Consider the following 16,399-nt stretch of genomic DNA (forward strand, 5'->3'; position numbering starts at 1 on the left):
ACAATTATCATCAAGGTGTTTGTGTGGGTTTCGTTGTGAAAGGTGGTGGAAGAAGAAACAAGCAAGATGGTTTGATCGAATATTAAACATAATACATAGTCCGAATGGAAGAGTGGTATTGTTTAAATGATTGGTAAGGTGGTTTTTTGATGACGGTTGAACTAGAAAAATAATATCAATGATCGTAGTTACAGGCGTATGTTGTTCGATTGTAATATATAATGGTTTTGAAACGATGAAGACAGGTGACTCGTGATATGGTTGTGGTGTTGGAGCTCGATGGTTCTTCAAGGTTATGTTTCTTAATATGTTGTTTTTGGTTCTCGTTTTTACCACACAAGTAGGTTTCGAAGGCTATTGATCGAGTAGTAGCAAAAGAGAAAATAAAAGATGTTGAATCTAGTACTTAGACAAAAACATTAGTAAGGGTGTGGTTTTCAATCTTTGTATGTGTGCATTTGTATAGATGGTACATATATGAATTGAGTGGGGAACATAGAGATCAATCACACTAACAGAAAAATAATCGTACTAACTTTTAATAATTAATAATAATATAATAATAATTCTAATATAAAATAATAATAATAATAAAATCACACGATCTCAAAGGTAATAGTTAGCAACCGGTTTGTCCTGCCGACAGTTTTCCTGGAGTGATGGTTCGTAGTCCGTTGCTAATCAATGGCGGATAAAAAGTTATTCGGAAAAATTCCATATTTTTAAATTAAGTATATTTAATTATTTCGGTCTTTTAATGTGTAAAATCAATCATAAAAAGTCTGAAGTTTACATAGCCTATTAATGAGCTTTCGTCTATTTTTAAAATCACATAAGTTTGAATCACTTATTTAAATACCAACGAATCGACAAACGAGTATTACTATTATTAAATAATTATATTTTATATATTTTATATATATATAGGTTCCTAATAACTTTTATTATATTTTATATTATATCACATATTTGCTTATAACAATTAAATCTATCATTTGAAGTTATCTTAACTTATTATTTATATATATTTAAATATATACATATATATCTACAAGTAATTGTTCGTGAATCGTCGGGAATGGTCGAAGTCAAATGAATCTACAAAAATTATTCAAAAATTTTGAGACACAACATAACAGACTTTGCTTATCTTGTCGAAATCATATAAAGATCAAGTTTAAATTTGGTCAAAAATTTCCGGGTCATCACAGTACCTACCCGTTAAAGAAATTTCATCCCAAAATTTGATTGGGATGGTCATGGCTGACAATAAGTATGTTTTCATGACGAATATGAGTCGATAAATAAAGTTTTTATCATTATTGATCAATATAGATAAAACGATTCGATTATGTGAAACGTACGAGTGAAGCTGTCACAAAAAAAAAATTGAGATAGAGATTTAACTTTTGATATAGTCACGGTGGATTTCTGGAATTCAAGGAATTTAGAGATAATCTTCAAAATCTATATAAGATTCGATTCTTCGGTAATTAAGGAAATTTGGATCCTTTTTAATTAAATGCGGTAATCTGCCTTGATTGTTTTGTATGATATTTCACTATGCATCCACCCTCTTCACAGCTCATACCTTCTATTCCTTCTCTCCCAACTTTAAGTCAAGCGAATAATGGTCCAGAATTCGTAGATATGAATTTTGAAATGAACATAGTTAATGTTCTAAGAAAAAATTGAAATAGCACTATCTTGATTGGTTAAATTACCAGAATTCAAGAGAAAAGATAGAACTATCAGGAAAATATGTTTTTGATATGATTATAAATTAGATAGAATGTAAGAGTCGTGTAACATGGCACATGATGACGTTTGAAAGGACCAGTCCTAATCCACCCGGACGAAGTCCATATCGATTATAAACGATTCACAACAGTTGATTACATCGCGAGGTACTTGACCCCTATATGATACATTTTACAAACATTGCATTCGTTTTTGAAAAGACAATCTTTCATTACATTGAAAGTTGACGGCATGCATACCATTTCATAATATATCTAACTATAATTAACCTAATAATAATCTTGATGAACTCGACGACTCGAATGCAACGTCTTTTAAAATATGTCATGAATGTCTCCAAGTAATATCCTTAAAATGAGCAAATGCACAGCGGAAGATTTCTTTCATACCTGAGAATAAACATGCTTTCAAGTGTCAACCAAAAGGTTGGTGAGTTCATTAGTTTAACATAAATAATCATTTCATAATTTTAATAGACCACAAGATTTCATATTTCTATTTCTCATAAACATACGTCCCATGCATAGAGACAAAAATATCATTCATATGGATTGAACACCTGGTAACCGACATTCACAAGATGCATAATAAGAATATCCCCATCATTTCGGGATCCTCCTTCGGACATGATATAAATTTCAAAGTACTAAAGCATCCGGTACTTTGGATGGGGCTTGTTGGGCCCGATAGATCTATCTTTAGAGTTCGTGTCAATTAGGGTGTTTGTTCCCTAATTCTTAGATTACCAGACTTAATAACAAGGGGCATATTCGATTTCGATCATTCAACCATATAATGTAGTTTCAATTACTTGTGTCTATTTCGTAAAATAGTTATAAAAACAGCGCATGTATTCTCAGTCCCAAAAACATATATTGCAAAAGCATTTAAAAAAGGAATAATGAAACTCACCACTATGTATTTTGTAGTAAAAATACATATAACGACATTGAACAAAAGTAGGGTTGGCCTCGGATTCACGAACCTATATCAAATATATATATTAAAAAATATAATCGTAATCGAATAATTTATATATTATTATTGGTGATATAATTGTTATATTTAATGATTATAGGTTTTAGTAATTAATTAAGTACATTTATTTTATATATACTTTAAATAAATTTTTTTTTAAAAAAAAATATATATAGTTAGATTATATGTAATAAGTATATTTTTATGTAACCAATATTTATTTGGTATTATAAAATTAATAATAAATAAAATGTTGTATTTTTATAATAATAATAATAATTATAATGACAATAATAATACAAATTTTATATGCTTATACTTATTTATAAACTTTACAAGAGTAACTAAGATATATCATAAGCTTATAGATTTTCATACTTACATCATATTCATTTTGATATCATAGTTTATATTATCTTCATAATTTAATCCTAATTTTATTAAAATCTAATTTAATACTTTTAATTTCTAAGATCATTATTTAAAATATTCAGATTAATTTTATAATAATAAACTTTAAATTTTATAATATTATTAGTATAATAGTTATAGTTATAATAATAATAATAATAATTATAATAATAATAATAATAATAGGAATAATTTTAATAATAATAATAACATGAATAATAATAAATATACTAATAATAATATTAGTAACTAGTAATAATAATAATATTTGATATTTGATAACACATAAAAGAGTGGATCTGAATCTATTGACGGCTAAAACAGATCGAGAAAAGCAAGAACAGGCACACAGGAAAAATCACGGTTCAAGGGTTCCTTCGTTCCATTAATCCATCGATCAAGCAGCAATTTTCAATGTTTAGTAGGTTATCGACTTATCATTGTCAATCTTCATTATCATCGTTAATCGTCCTCCTTCTCCAATCGATTAAGTATTCGATTCATCCATTAATTCAGGTATAAATCGATTCACTCATAATCTTTTTTTTTTTTTTTAATTTGCTTATAATTTCTGTATACCTATTTGATAAAACAATAGTAGCGATTAGTGATGTTCTTGGTGGTTTGGTGATGGTAATAAATAAATAAAAATGATGAAAGTTAGGGGTGTTCGAAGGGTGAGCCAAACCTGAAACAGAGCAGCAGTAATTTTCGAACCCAAGTAATGACAGTAGGTTTTTGTTTGTTTGTTATATTGAAACAACAACGATATTAGTATTTACATAATCGAATGGGTTTGATTAATTTGGACAGCAGTATATAATAGGCCTTCGATTGTTTCTTGATTATGGTGATTTGTATTACGTTTTGATCAAACATGAATCATGAAGTAACAAAAGAAAATTTATAATCACGAAAGGGAGTAGCAGTTACCTGACTAGGTGATGGTTAGGTTAGTTGGACAGAACTGAGAACAGGAGCAATAGTGACCGAACTGCAGCAGTTTTCGTGGGTTGGTTTGATAATTAAAAAGGTGTGGCAATACATGAAAAGTTGCAGTTGTAGGAGGCTTAGAATGGTGGTACTTGATCATCAGGGAGAGTAATAATTTACATGTTTTTGAATGATGTTTGGTTTTATGAAATTGGAACATCTTGCAGGTGTTTGCTCGACAGATGGAGGTGATTTCATCGACAAATAACAGAAAACCAGATAGCAGTTGTAGCAGTCATGGTGACTGATGGTTCATATCGTGAAGTTGGTGATTCGCAGGTGAAGGTGTGAAATGTTGAATTAGTTTGGGTCGATTATAGATCAGAACAGGAGTAACCAACAATCACTTAGGAGGTGCAGGTGGGTTCATTGCTTACGTTGGTGATCGATGGAAGCAAAGAGGGTGGAGTTGGTGTGGGTGTTATACCCTTAGTTTTTATCTCTACACTTGTATGTGTATATGTTATATGTAGATAAAGTTAAGAAGGTGATAGATCAGTTTAACAGAAAGCAATAAACAAAAAGAAATTTTCCTCTTAGTCATGCAGTGGGTCCATGGTTGAATGTTCATCTTAGCTAGCCTTTGATTTGTAATAGAACGTGATCAGTTTAAACTAGTTGACTTGTTTCAGGAACGAAGGGGCTCAAGTGAGTTGACTAGTTGAGTTATCAATTTGTTCTGACTCGGCTGGGACCGACTTGTGGAAATGAGACATGAAAAAAACAAATCATTTGACTTAAGTCGTTTGCAAAAGAGAAGCGGTTACGGCTGAGTTGATTCACTGAGTTGTACTCGGTTGTTTCATACTCATGATTAACTTTAGATTGTGGTGATTGAGACTTAAAGTTTGATACAATAAAGATAATGGAAAACATGAGGTTAAGAAAAAGTTGATGTGGACCAATTAATTATGAACATCCATATTGAAGCAAAAGTCATTGATGCACCACTACCAAACATTTTTGCTTGATTGTTTGCTTACTAGTTTATTAATTACAATTACAATGTTAATTTAAGTTGAAGAAGCAATTAGACGCGTGAGTGTAGCATGTACTCATATATGTAGATACGTTATATATAGAGCAAGGAGATGGTTAATATATAGTAATAGATATGTATATAAGTAGGTTAACATTACAATCAATCATCAACAGTAATAAATTGAAACTGTTACAAATAATAAAGGTAACCCCAAATCACGGATAAATGATATGAACTAAGTGAGTGGTGATGGAAAGAAACAAAGGCAGATAACAGAATGATATAATAATACTATATTATGAATTCTCAAATTAAACGTGGACAACCAATAATTTCTACGGACAGTTTTTCACGGAGAGCTAAATCATTTTCTAAATGAGTTCAAAACCAAATATATATTTTTCGATATACATTATATATATATATTTATTCATTTTAATAATAAATTTCATTATATCTTATATTATTTTATTTTACAAAATTAATTCTAATATCTAAATAATATAATACTTAATATTATATTTCGAATCAATATATTTATTTATATTTTAAAATATATATGCACCTATTCACAAATAATTGTTCGTGAATCGTCGAGAACAGTCGAAGGGTAATTGCATAAATGAAACAGTTTAAAATTTCTGAGACTCAACATTATAGACTTTGCTTATCGTATCGAGATCATGTAAAGATTAAGTTTAAATTTGGTTGGAAATTCCCGGGTCATCACAGTACCTACCCGTTAAAGAAATTTCGTCCCGAAATTTGAGTGAGGTCGTCATGGCTAACAATAAATATGTTTTTCTTGACAAATATGAGCTGATAAATAGAGTTTTCATCATTACAGAATAATACAGATAAAATAATTCGATTATTCGAAGAGCACGAATGAAACTATCATGAGAGAGGTCCCAACGGGCATCGTCCACCTTCGCCCAAAAACTTGCCCAAATTTTTAGCCGTTAGTAAAATAAAAAAAAATTCCAACGGCTATCCCAACGGTCACTTTTACACTATAAAAACACCAACCATATACATCCTTTTATACACTCAAACATATATTTCTTTTATATTTCCACCTTTCTCAAAATCAAAATCAATCACTCCCAAACTGCAAAATGTTAACACTTCCCCCAATGATTGTTTCATTCAACGTTCATTACGGAGGTGATTTCTGTAATCAAATGAAGGAATATAAGTGGGGCGACAGTATTTCGTTTGAAGATATCGACATTCGTGATGTTGGTTTACAAGACTTGCTATCCTTTCTGAAGGAAAAAGTTTTGTGTGAATTCACGTCTGTGTTCTTTTATAAAGACGATTATGATGTGGATTGTAGGGCAAGTTTTCTGTGTACTGATGATCAATGGTACTTTATAAAAGATACCATTGAAGATCACGGTAAACGCATTTCTTTGTATGCGGTTCTTGAAGATGAAGAGACGTTGGGTTATCGTTACCTCGATGAATCAACTGAAACAGCAGTTGAGGCATCAAGAGAAATACCGATGTCTCCAGAGTACCTCACGGATGGTGAAATGAATGGTGAACGCTACTTTTCAGATGACAATTGACAAAGACGAGTAGTTTGATTGTAATCTTTTAATTTTTAATTGTCGTGATGTTTTAAATTTTTAATTATTGTAATTTCGGTGTTGTTGTCGAGTTTTATATCTTCCTTTATGTTTCAAAGCTCTTCGTCTTTTTAATCTCCTCTCGATCTCTAGTAAAACGAGTAATGGTCTAGAATTTGTAAGTATGGAGTTTCGAATGAATTTAATGTTATAATCAAGAAAGAACGTAATAGCACGATTTGATTCGTCAAATTACCAGGATCATTGAGAATAGAGCTATCAAGAATATACTTTCTTGATATGTTCAGAAGTTAATTAGAATAAAAGAGTTATGTAACATGACACATGATGGTGGTATGATCTACTGTGAACCATCATGTCCCGTTAGAACTCAGCATGACTTACTGTAATATAATCACGTTGATCAAGTGTCATTATATTATACTAACTCATGCATCAGTTCCCAACATTACCTCAATAACATTCATATTTTAAGCTCGAAAGTTTACAGAATATAGAAACTAACAGTTTCTATATGATGTAACACTGATAGCATGAAGAGATAAATGATTTTAGATAGTATTAGTTATAAAAATATATTCAGAAATATCGAGGATATTTATAATGAAAGATACGATAATATCTCAGAATATCTAAGATCAGAGGATGATAGAAACTATTAGCTGCAAGGGTTTAGAGTAAGGAGCAAGATATTTACTAAAGACTTTAGCAGACATTGAATCATTTAGATTCTTTGAAGTCAAACTTATTATTTGTGATTTGTCCACGGCTTTCTTCCTAGTTTCGCATAATCTGCTTTTCGGTACTAAATTTTCTATTGAATGTTTCCAATATAATGATACACAGGAAGCATAAGGAGGTATATAATTTCGAACGAGAATATTTATGAAAATATCCTCAGAAATATCGAAGATATTGATGATGATATTTTAGAATTTCTAAGTTCGATGGTTGATGGAGAAAAATTTTCCTCAAGATTTTAACATGAATTCGGAGCAAGATATTCTCTAAAGATTTCAACGAATCCGGAATTACCTGAATTCTTTAAATATAGGGTTTGGTCCTTGTATTTGTCCTTGTTCTCCTTTGTGGTTAGCTCAATCCATTTTCCAGTTCCACTTTTTCTGAGCTTTTCCAACATACTATTCTTTATCATCAAACTTCTGATGATTAAGGTCGTTTACGGTTGTCTATGGTTTCTACTGCTTCATTCAGCTTTTTCAACATTCAGAGTATTGATTTGTGACTGAGTGCTTTTCAGAATTTCAGAATGAGAAATCGTAATTTTTAGAGATAAATTTCATACATATAACTGTTGATGTAGCTATGATGTGAGTTTTCAAAGTACTGATTCCTAATTCCCGGTAATTGGTATGGCAGTTCTTGTTACAAGATGCGGATGATTATATGATAGGGTTTCAATGAATAAATATAATGATTTGTCAGAGAGATTTATGCCAAGAAGCAACGAGGTTACTGGTACGTCTGCTGGTGATATGGTGGAATATAAAAGAATTCTCTGGTATCAAAAGGGTAATCGTATATATCAAGATTATAGTATGGCTACTTCGAATGACAAGTCAAAGTTGACTTGCTGGAGCTGTGACAAAATTGACTACTTTGAAAAGGGATCGCAAAGTTATTTTTGCTAATAAATGCCAAAGGATCTGATGCGGCTACGTGTTAAACTTTTACTCAATTGTCGAGAGTTTCTCAGGTGCATAACTATATGCATAAATTTTTCTTCTGTAGATGAAGTTCGGTTGGTTCATCCTCTCGATTGAGGTGTTTTCAAGAATCATGAAAGGTTTAAACGCAGATTGTAATCATCAAAATACAAATGAGGTTTAAGATGAAATCAAGTGGCAAACTTGAAGAATTGTTTAGTTTCATAAGTTATAATCAATATTTTAATTCATTTTAATTATTCAATGTTGATAGTCCTCAGTTGATTGTCCACAGTTAGTAATACACTAATTCATATATAATTATATATATAATATTCGAATTAATATGTATCGTGACCCGTGTACATGTCTCAGGCTCGATCACAACTCAAAGTATATATATTATTGTAGAATCAACCTCAACCCTGTATAGAGAACTCGATCATTACTGCATCTAGAGTGTCTATGGTGATTCCAAATAATATATATAGATGCGTCGATATGATATGTCAAAACCTTGTATACGTGTCCCGATATTTAAAGTGAGTAAAATAAATAACAGAAATTAAATAACGATAAATAAAGTGCGTAAAGTAAATAACAGAAATTAAATGACGATAAATAAAATTGCGAGAATGTAAATTGAGATAATTAAATTGCGATAAATAAAATGTAATCAGTTAGCTAGGAACAATTAGCTAGGAACAGTTAGCGTGGATTCTTAACAAAATTTCTCATAGTTAATTTGTTTGTTTCTAACAAATTTTATTTTGTCAAATGTTTTCTTCATTATGCCAATTGTTGGATTCTGATAAATCAAAATCCCGATATGAAATTGTATGAATATGGTTATTCTGTGGTGAACGCATTTGTATATCGGTGGATGTAAGTAGGATAGTAAGTGACTGTTGAATCAGATTCAAAGAATGTACAGTGTATCTTATTAATGTGAAATTTAAATATTTCTCGGGTATTACCTACCCGTTAAAATATTTTCACCATTAATTGTTTGTACAAAAGAATTTTTAGTTACAATCTTTATGAAAATATACTTACATATATATTCTCTTCGGATGTAATCATGGATTTAATGATTTTATATGATATCAATCTCATTTGCTTTTCGGTTTGAGCTAGAATAAATAATCTCTAAGACTTTAGAGATTACATAACTGTCATGAAGAATGAAAATAATTGATGTAGAACGATACGTAGATTGATGATTATAATCGATGTACAGAATGAGATGTTGAGGCATGGATTGTTGATGGTTTATGTTGCTGTTGGTGGTACTGTTGATGCTGTTGATGTTGTTGAAGCTGGTACATTTTGCACCATATTCTTCAAATTTATTTTTTGAGCGCGAAGTTTGTTGACTTCTTCTATTATTCCGGGATGATTGTCAGTTGGAACGAGAGAATGAATAAGGTTTAAAATTTTAGATAGAATATAATCTTGGCTAGATATTCGGGAAATGAGAGAGAAAATAGTATTACGAACAGGTTCGCTGGTAAGTGCTTCAGGTTCATCCCCAAGAGGTAAATTCGGTTGGTGGAAGGGATCGCCTTCTTCGCGTCTCCATTGATTAAGTCGACTACGAACCCATCAAATGAATTGGGGATGACTGATTGTTTGATTCATTCTGGTGACGCTGATAGGTGAAACTCCATATCGGAATAGCTGTTGGAATCCGAGGAATTCGAACTGGTTGAAGGATTCATCTAGTACGATTAGATGAAGGATTTTCAATAGGAACTAGATTATAGGATGTAGATTAGTACCCTGCAATACATAATTTACATATGCATATATAATACTAAAATCCCATCAGTTACGGAGAAATCTACGGAAGTTGTCAGGCAAAGTTACAGTAACCGATACGCTAAGATATGTCGTAGCAGATACACTAAGATATGAATTTTGTCTATACACTATTCATGCAGTCAATGCAATAAGATGTGTCTAGACTAAGGATGATAAGCAAGTGATTCTCTAAGAATGATAAACAGGTAATTTTCAACACGAGATGATAAGCAAAACTTTTGACATGCAGACACGGTCGAAGTCCAGTCTCACTAATGCATCCTAACGACTATCAGTTAGACACACTAACGCAAGACCCGGTTCGCTAAGACCACCGCTCTGATACCAACTGAAAGGACCCGTACTAATCCACCCGGACGAAGTTCATATCGATTATAAACGATTCACAACAGTTGATTACATCGCGAGGTACTTGACCCCTATATGATACATTTTACAAACATTGCATTCGTTTTTGAAAAGACAATCTTTCATTACATTGAAAGTTGACGGCATGCATACCATTTCATAATATATCTAACTATAATTAACCTAATAATAATCTTGATGAACTCGACGACTCGAATGCAACGTCTTTTAAAATATGTCATGAATGACTCCAAGTAATATCCTTAAAATGAGCAAATGTACAGTGGAAGATTTCTTTCATACCTGAGAATAAACATGCTTTCAAGTGTCAACCAAAAGGTTGGTGAGTTCATTAGTTAAACATAAATAATCATTTCATAATTTTAATAGACCACAAGATTTCATATTTCCATTTCTCATAAACATACGTCCCATGCATAGAGACAAAAATATCATTCATATGGATTGAACACCTGGTAACTGACATTCACAAGATGCATAATAAGAATATCCCCATCATTCCGGGATCCTCCTTTGGACATGATATAGATTTCGAAGTACTAAAGCATCCGGTACTTTGGATGGGGCTTGTTGGGCCCGATAGATCTATCTTTAGAGTTCGCGTCAATTAGGGTGTTTGTTCCCTAATTCTTAGATTACCAGACTTAATAACAAGGGGCATATTCGATTTCGATCATTCAACCATATAATGTAGTTTCAATTACTTGTGTCTATTTCGTAAAACAGTTATAAAAACAGCGCATGTATTCTCAGTCCCAAAAACATATATTGCAAAAGCATTTAAAAAAGGAATAATGAAACTCACCACTATGTATTTTGTAGTAAAAATACATATAACGACATTGAACAAAAGTAGGGTTGGCCTCGGATTCAAGAACCTATATCAAATATATATATTAAAACATATAATCGTAATCGAACAATTTATATATTATTATTGGTGATATAATTGTTATATTTAATGATTATAGGTTTTAGTAATTAATTAAGTACATTTATTTTATATATACTTTAAATAAATTTTAAAAAAAAAATATATATATATAGTTAGATTATATGTAATAAGTATATTTTTATGTAACCAATATTTATTTGGTATTATAAAATTAATAATAAATAAAATGTTGTATTTTTATAATAATAATAATAATTATAATAACAATAATAATACAAATTTTATATGCTTATACTTATTTATAAACGTTACAAGAGTAACTAAGATTTATCATAAGCTTATAGATTTTCATACTTACATCATATTCATTTTGATATCATAGTTTATATTATCTTCATAATTTAATCCTAATTTTATTAAAATCTAATTTAATACTTTTAATTTCTAAGATCATTATTTTAAATATTAAGATTAATTTTATAATAATAAACTTTAAATTTTATAATATTATTAGTATAATAGTTATAGTTATAATAATAATAATAATAATAATAATAATAATAATAATAATAATTATAATAATAATAATAATAATAATAATAATAATAATAGGAATAATTTTAATAATAATAATAACATGAATAATAATAAATATACTAATAATAATATTAGTAACTAGTAATAATAATAATATTTGATATTTGATAACACATAAAAGAGTGGATCTGAATCTATTGATGGCTCAAACAGATCGAGAAAAGCAAGAACAGGCACACAGGAAAAATCACGGTTCAAGGGTTCCTTCGTTCCATTAATCCATCGATCAAGCAGTAATTTTCAATGTTTAGTAGGTTATCGACTTATCGTTGTCAATCTTCATTATCATCGTTAATCGTCCTCCTTCTCCAATCGATTAAGTATTCGATTCATCCATTAATTCAGGTAGAAATCGATTCACTCATAATCTTATTAAATTTTTTTTTAATTTGCTTATAATTTCTGTATACCTATTTGATAAAACAATAGTAGCGATTAGTGATGTTCTTGGTGGTTTGGTGATGGTAATAAATAAATAAAAATGATGAAAGTTAGGGGTGTTCGAAGGGTGAGCCAAACCCGAAACAGAGCAGCAGTAATTTTCGAACCCAAGTAATGACAGTAGGTTTTTGTTTGTTTGTTATATTGAAACAACTACGATATTAGTATTTACATAATCGAATGGGTTTGATCAATTTGGACAGCAGTATATAATAGGCCTTTAATTGTTTCTTGATTATGGTGATTTGTATTACGTTTTGATCAAACATGAATCATGAAGTAACAAAAGAAAATTTATAATCACGAAAGGGAGTAGCAGTTACCTGATTAGGTGATGGTTAGGTTAGTTGGACATTACTGAGAACAGGAGCAATAGTGACCGAACTGCAGCAGTTTTCGTGGGTTGGTTTGATAATTAAAAAGGTGTGGCAATACATGAAAAGTTGCAGCTGTAGGAGGCTTAGAATGGTGGTACTTGATCATCAGGGAGAGTAATAATTTACAAGTTTTTGAATGATGTTTGGTTTTATGAAATTGGAACATCTTGCAGGTGTTTGCTCGACAGATGGAGGTGATTTCATCGACAAATAATAGAAAACCAGATAGCAGTTGTAGCAGTCATGGTGACTGATGGTTCATATCGTGAAGTTGGTGATTCGCAGGTGAAGGTGTGAAATGTTGAATTAGTTTGGGTCGATTATAGATCAGAACAGGAGTAACCAACAACCACTTAGGAGGTGCATGTGGGTTCATTGCTTACGTTGGTGATCGATGGAAGCAAAGAGGGTGGAGTTGGTGTGGGTGTTATACCCTTAGTTTTTATCTCTACACTTGTATGTGTATATGTTATATGTAGATAAAGTTAAGAAGGTGATAGATCAGTTTAACAGAAAGCAATAAACAAAAAGAAATTTTCCTCTTAGTCATGCAGTGGGTCCATGGTTGAATGTTCATCTTAGCTAGCCTTTGATTTGTAATAGAACGTGATCAGTTTAAACTAGTTGACTTGTTTCAGGAACGAAGGGGCTCAAGTGAGTTGACTAGTTGAGTTATCAATTTGTTCTGACTCGGCTGGGACCGACTTGTGGAAATGAGACATGAAAAAAACAAATCATTTGACTTAAGTCGTTTGCAAAAGAGAAGCGGTTACGGCTGAGTTGATTCACTGAGTTGTACTCGGTTGTTTCTGTAGTGACCCGAACTTTTCCATGTTTATATATATTAATTGAGATTGATGTTTACATGATTAAATGTTTCCAACATGTTAAGCAATCAAACTTGTTAAGACTTGATTAATTGAAATAGGTTTCATATAGACAATTGACCACCCAAGTTGACCGGTGATTCACGAACGTTAAAACTTGTAAAAAACTATATGATGACATATATATGGTTATATATATAGTTAACATGATATTATGATAAGTAAACATATCATTAATTATATTAACAATGAACTACATATGTAAAAACAAGACTACTAACTTAATGATTTTGAAACGAGACATATATGTAACGTTTATCGTTGTAACGACATTTAATGTATATATATCATATTAAGAGATATTCGTACATCATAATATCATGATAATATAATAATTTAAAATCTCTTTTGATATTATAAACATTGGGTTAACAACATTTAACAAGATCGTTAACCTAAAGGTTTCAAAACAACACTTACATGTAACGACTAACGATGACTTAACGACTCAGTTAAAATGTATATACATGTAGTGTTTTAATATGTATTTATACACTTTTGAAAGACTTCAATACACTTATAAAAATACTTCTACTTAACAAAAATGCTTACAATTACATTCTCGTTCAGTTTCATCAACAATTCTACTCGTATGCACCCGTATTCGTACTCGTACAATACACAGCTTTTAGATGTATGTACTATTGGTATATACACTCCAATGATCAGCTCTTAGCAGCCCATGTGAGTCACCTAACACATGTGGGAACCATCATTTGACAACTAGCATGAAATATCTCATAAGATTACAAAAATATGAGTAATCATTCATGACTTATTTACATGAAAACAAAATTACATATCCTTTATATCTAATCCATACACCAACGACCAAAAACACCTACAAACACTTTCATTCTTCAATTTTCTTCATCTAATTGAACTCTCTCAAGTTCTATCTTCAAGTTCTAAGTGTTCTTCATAAATTCCAAAAGTTCTAGTTTCATAAAATCAAGAATACTTTCAAGTTTGCTAGCTCACTTCCAATCTTGTAAGGTGATCATCCAACCTCAAGAAATCTTTGTTTCTTACAGTAGGTTATCATTCTAATACAAGGTAATAATCATATTCAAACTTTGGTTCAATTTCTATAACTATAACAATCTTATTTCAAGTGATGATCTTACTTGAACTTGTTTTCGTGTCATGATTTTGCTTCAAGAACTTTGAGCCATCCAAGATCCATTGAAGCTAGATCCATTTTTCTCTTTTCCAGTAGGTTCATCCAAGGAACTTAAGGTAGTAATGATGTTCATAACATCATTCGATTCATACATATAAAGCTATCTTATTCGAAGGTTTAAACTTGTAATCACTAGAACATAATTTAGTTAATTCTAAACTTGTTAGCAAACAAAAGTTAATCCTTCTAACTTGACTTTTAAAATCAACTAAACACATGTTCTATATCTATATGATATGCTAACTTAATGATTTAAAACCTGGAAACACGAAAAACACCGTAAAACCGGATTTACGCCGTCGTAGTAACACCGCGGGCTGTTTTGGGTTAGTTAATTAAAAACTATGATAAACTTTGATTTAAAAGTTGTTATTCTGAGAAAATGATTTTTATTATGAACATGAAACTATATCCAAAAATTATGGTTAAACTCAAAGTGGAAGTATGTTTTCTAAAATGGTCATCTAGACGTCGTTCTTTCGACTGAAATGACTACCTTTACAAAAACGACTTGTAACTTATTTTTCCGACTAGAAACCTATACTTTTTTTGTTTAGATTCATAAAATAGAGTTCAATATGAAACCATAGCAATTTGATTCACTCAAAACGGATTTAAAATGAAGAAGTTATGGGTAAAACAAGATTGGATAATTTTTCTCATTTTAGCTACGTGAAAATTGGTAACAAATCTATTCCAACCATAACTTAATCAACTTGTATTATATATTATGTAATCTTGAGATACCATAGACACGTATACAATGTTTCGACCTATCATGTCGACACATCTATATATATTTCGGAACAACCATAGACACTCTATATGTGAATGTTGGAGTTAGCTATACAGGGTTGAGGTTGATTCCAAAATATATATAGTTTGAGTTGTGATCAATACTGAGATACGTATACACTGGGTCGTGGATTGATTCAAGATAATATTTATCGATTTATTTCTGTACATCTAACTGTGGACAACTAGTTGTAGGTTACTAACGAGGACAGCTGACTTAATAAACTTAAAACATCAAAATATATTAAAAGTGTTGTAAATATATTTTGAACATACTTTGATATATATGTATATATTGTTATAGGTTCGTGAATCAACCAGTGGCCAAGTCTTACTTCCCGACGAAGTAAAAATCTGTGAAAGTGAGTTATAGTCCCACTTTTAAAATCTAATATTTTTGGGATGAGAATACATGCAGGTTTTATAAATGATTTACAAAATAGACACAAGTACGTGAAACTACATTCTATGGTTGAATTATCGAAATCGAATATGCCCCTTTTTATTAAGTCTGGTAATCTAAGAATTAGGGAACAGACACCCTAATTGACGCGAATCCTAAAGATAGATCTATTGGGCCTAACAAACCCCATCCAAAGTACCGGATGCTTTAGTACTTCGAAATTTATATCATATCCGAAGGG

Source organism: Rutidosis leptorrhynchoides, chromosome 2 (genome assembly GCF_046630445.1).
Source record: "Rutidosis leptorrhynchoides isolate AG116_Rl617_1_P2 chromosome 2, CSIRO_AGI_Rlap_v1, whole genome shotgun sequence".
Classification (NCBI taxonomy): Eukaryota; Viridiplantae; Streptophyta; class Magnoliopsida; order Asterales; family Asteraceae; genus Rutidosis; species Rutidosis leptorrhynchoides.